This window comes from Eschrichtius robustus, chromosome 11 (genome assembly GCF_028021215.1).
Source record: "Eschrichtius robustus isolate mEscRob2 chromosome 11, mEscRob2.pri, whole genome shotgun sequence".
Lineage (NCBI taxonomy): Eukaryota > Metazoa > Chordata > Mammalia > Artiodactyla > Eschrichtiidae > Eschrichtius > Eschrichtius robustus.
Genome location: NC_090834.1, coordinates 1,551,942 through 1,556,614, shown reverse-complemented (window position 1 = coordinate 1,556,614; position 4,673 = coordinate 1,551,942). Strand labels below are relative to the sequence as shown.

The 4,673-nt window shown below is 52.3% G+C and overlaps 1 non-coding gene across 1 annotated transcript; it reads right to left on the bottom strand.

The window, feature by feature from the left end:
* Window positions 1–4,044: 4,044 nt before the first annotated feature.
* LOC137772752 (U5 spliceosomal RNA) lies at window positions 4,045–4,160 on the bottom strand. Its single transcript, XR_011075555.1, has one exon. It is a non-coding gene; the product is annotated as a U5 spliceosomal RNA (small nuclear RNA).
* Between the last annotated feature and the right edge of the window lie 513 nt (window positions 4,161–4,673).

Below are 4,673 nucleotides of genomic sequence, written 5' to 3'. Positions count from 1 at the left end.
TGCTGGGGAAGGTGGGGGCGCGGACGTGAGTAACTAACAGTGGTGCCTAACGGGACCGAGGCGCTTCCACGCAGCACTGGGAAGGGCACCGTCCAGGGCCTGTCCGCTAAGAGAACCTGTCCCTGCCCACAGACGGACACCAGCCCGTGGCCCCGCAGCCCGCGCCTCCAGGAAGGACTGAGGCTGCCCACCCGCTCACCCTGCTCTCGCCTCAGTCCGGGCCCAGCGGGAGCAGCCCCCTTGGTCATCTCACTACACCTTCAAGGTGGCCTCGGGAAACGCGTCTTGGACATCTTCACCCTCCTCACCCGCCCCCGCCTCACAAATGCGGAAACAGCTTCACAGATCTATCCACTGCACGCTGGAGGCACAAGGGCAGTAATGACACCCGCTGACGCGGACTGGACCCTCGCCGTCTGCCCGGCGCTGTGCTAACCCTCTGTGTGGATGTCGCCTGACCCTCCAACAACCCCGAGATGTTCTGTCATCAGCTTCAGTTTACAGGGGAGGAAGCCCAGGCTCACGGAGGTTGTGAAACCTGCCCACGTTGACACAGATACTAAACGGCGGGGCTTAAGCCCAGGACTGCACAGCCTGTGCCGTTAGCTGCCGCATCAGCACACGTCAGGGCTTCCGTTATTTGAACCCATAGCTGTGCGTGGCGATGGTTTAAAGTGCCCTCTTTAAAACGTGAAACCTTGTGATGTTTGGGCACCTGGCTCTCTCCCTCCCCCCCCTCCCCAGTTCTTGCAGGGCCACAGGAGCCTCCAATGGACCCCAGGGTCCTAGTCATGCAAGTGAAATGGGTGCTTCCATTGGAAGCATTTGTGCCCGATGGGGGCAGAGCCGGGCGAGCGGCCGCGGAGTAGAACGGGGCGCGCCATCAGGAAGCCACACGGTCCCCCGCCAGGGAAATACCTCCCCGGACAGTGGCTTCTGAAACTATTTCAAAGACATCAATAATTCATCAACCCCAGAGGGGAGAGAAAACAATTTTTTAAAGAGGAAAACAAAGATCTAATGGGCCTCAGAGACTCCCCCATGATCGGCAAAGTTGTTTTTGCATTCAGCTGCTGGAGTGCAGGAAGATGGGAGACGGGGGGGGGAGGGAGGAAGGATGTATTGGCTTGGCAAAAAGCACCCCTTTTAAAGGGAGAGCAGCCTGCAGCGGCGCATCTATACTCCCTGAATCTGTACAGCTCTTTAGAGCTCACCAAGAGCTTTCATACGTACATTGTGATCTTTAAAAGAAGAATGGGGTGAGAACACTGCAGCTTTAACTAACCTAATTTTTCAGATGAGGAAACTGAGTCTTCAAGCGCTCAAGGGTTTGCCGACCACCCAAACCCGGTCTTCGGCCCCTCACCCAGCAGGCGGTGCAGACGCACCTCGTGCCCCTGTGTCTGCTCCATCACAGGACGTGTCAGGACGTCCAGAGAGAAGAGCTGGGAGACCCAGCGGGGAGCTCTGGTCTGGAGTTCTCTGGATCTCAGCACAGATCTCAGCTGAGCTTCCCAGGGGTGAAAAAGACCACAGAGCCATCGAAACCTCTCCTTTCCCACCAGGACTAGGAGCAGGTGTGAGGTCCCCGGGGAACAGACTGCACCTACCCTTGACCTTCCAGAGGGCCTCAGGAATTCTCGCACGAAGCAAAACGGCATCCTTGTTCGCAGTTAAGAGAAACAGAGACAAAGATTTAAAGTATAATCTGCTAAGTAGCTGACTTTTTTCCCACGCGTTGTTCCTACCTCGGTGTTCAGGAGTCCTATGCTACGTGACTTTCCCGAACTTTCTTCAGAATCCGATGCCATTCTGCACACTTGAGGAGCTACTTAAAAGGGGGCTCAGACTCCCCCTTCCTATCCCTTCCTCACCTCCTTCTGCTGTGATCCTTTCCTATCAGTGCCCCACAGGAAGAGGAAACGTGCATTTGCCTTTTGTTCTGTGATATTCGTTGACAGCGAGAGGCTCTATCCTTATCTGCAGGTTTGCAGTATTATTGCACGTGAATGCCCACGTCATTACTGCAGAGCATGGAGGTCCTTTCAGAAGCTGCTTCATCAAAATATGTCATCATTAGAGGCTTCTGCATCCACATACAGGACATCTACTTGCCAGCATCCTTTACATCACCAGCAGTCCCCCCCTTCCCCCCTCGCTGTGGACCCAGGGTACCCCTCCCCCTCCACCCCCCACCGAGTGGTCTGTTTGGACTCCCTTCCTGTTACAGAGACATCCCTTCAGTAATCTGAGGGTATGAATGCGCTAACGCAGGTAAATTGTAATTAATTTCCCTCTAATTGATGCGTAGGACTACCTAGGCCCCTCATTTTCTTCCCTTCATTCCTTTATAAATATATGATTTGACAGGTTAATTTGAAAGCAAAAGTGAGATTCTTTACAGCCATCGAAGCAGAAGCCCCAGAACGCAATTTGCTGTCTAGTTGGGAAGCATAATAAAAGGGTTGAAGTCAGGTTATCCTTGTCTTATCATCATTTTACTAACTTAATCTTTTTCCCCTTCCTAAGGTAATGAAATATTCATTTCACAGCCTGAAACCCTTAGCAGCCATTGGCGGGGGAGCAGGATGCCGAGAGCTGTGGCATCACGGGGTGACCTTTCCTGGCGGGGCCCTGCAGCCGGACCCTGAAAGGGCAGCGAGAGGGTGATGGCGGGCGGCGCGGGGGGAGGTTCTGTGTTGGCAGCTGAATCGGGATGGCATCAAGCCTCCCACGTCCTGCTGCAGCTTGGAGAAAAGCACGGAGAACTCCTGCAGCTTCTGGGCCGTGGGAGAGCCAGCCAGCCCCGCAGCCAGGAGCCACTTTCTGAAGAGGGGCAGGGAAAGGCCACGGCTCTGAGCTCCAGTGTGAGCTGCAGGGAGGGCTTATGGCAGAAGAAGACTTCTCTGCAGGGGAGCCAATCCCTCAGGGAGAGAGAGGACCCCAGCTGCCCAAATGGCAGGCTCAGCTGTTACCTGGCTTTTTGCGATTACGCTGAAGCGAGGGCTCAGGGCTCCCAGGGCGTAGAGCCTTTCCGCAGTCAGCCAATGTCCCTCGGTGCTTAGATCACATTCCAAACCACCCGTGGCATCGCTTCCTGGTGGTTTGCTAAAAAGCTCTCAACACCCAGGCCTGCCCACGTGGGGGTCTCTTCCTCCCTGGGAAGCTGGCCTTCTGCTAGAGAGCTAGCCCATCCACTGAAGGATCCAAAGCCACCTGACTCAGTTCTTTTCCGCCCCAGCGTTGGTCTAACAGCGGGAGGCAGATGCCTGATGGAAGCGTCTCTAGGCTGTACCCCGGGTACCTTTCTTCTTAAGCCTTCATCTTCTCCTCTCCTTATTGCCCAGGTTAAAAGCAGGAAGCCAAAGGGGAGAACGCTGGTTTCTCCCTGCGGGTACAGTGCGGTGACTACCCCAGGGATGTCCAATATCACACACCTGGTTCCATCTAGACTCTGAAGTTAGAATCCCTTTAAGAAGATGCACATACATACAAGTAAGCCCAGGAGACACGTTCGCACCAGCTGACACTCTCCTTCATTTACAGAGAAGATGAAGCGCCTACTCTTTGGCTGGAGGACCCTGGGGGAGAAGGAGTGGGTCTTATGAGGCAGGGGGTTGATTAGGGCCCAGGGGTCACCATGGTTGCCCTGCCGAGAGGATGGCTAGAAGCATCTCATCCGGAGAGCTGGGATCCAAGGTCCGCGCTCCACCCTAGCAACATTTCAGGTCCCCGTCCGACAGGTCCTTCTCCACAGGAGAAGAGGCTGAGTAGACTGAGACCAGAAAGGAGACGGGTGTCATTGTCACCATCTTCACAAGTGTGTTCATGCCCCGTGCGGTTCATTTTTATTTGTCTAAAGATGTTACCATGAGCAGGTTGATCTGCCAAGAAATGTGACCAAGTAAGTGGTCTGAGAAATGTCTCCTAATCATGAATTGTTTTCTCTAAATTTTATAGAATTGTGTGTTTTAGTGGTTTCAGCCCTTCTCTGCTTCCTCATGTCACTGGGAACTTTCAAATTTTTTTTTTTTTTTTTGTTTTTGCCTCACAAGAGCAAGGCCTCAAAAAATTGGGTAAAGACTCAGAATTGTTCCTCTCCACGGAAGTCTTTCGTAAATAGCGAAAGATTTATACGATCTGAAGAGAAACCAGAGTATACTTGTATTTTTGTAACAGATTATGCATTGTGGCTATTCTCCCGCCTAGAATTTGGATTTAATTCTTCATGTCCAAATATTGAGGAAATTTCGTCCACTGGGGAAAAGGTGTCTTTCACCTACTGTTGTTCTTAATTATCAGCATTAAAAGATCTTAACAGGCTGCCTGAAACTTAAAGAGAAAAACCACTTGTCAGGGAAGCTACTCCAACACATCAGAGACAAAAAGTGCTGCTGACAACGTACGGGGCAGAATGAAGAACGCACGATGGAGAAATGAGGATGAATCCAGTGTGAGAGACGGGCGATGGACAGAAAAGAAGGACGAGAAGGTAAACGTGAAGTCTCAGGACGGAAGAATAGCCAGAAGGATAGTAAAATGCTGAAGTCTGCAAAAGAAAGAAGCTAGGTTTCTGGGAGTAGGTGACACAGGCATTGCATTGCCTTGAATCGTGACTTTCTCATCTCAGAGAACTTTGCACCAGCACCGTTCCTTGTGTCTTTCCAGAAGAC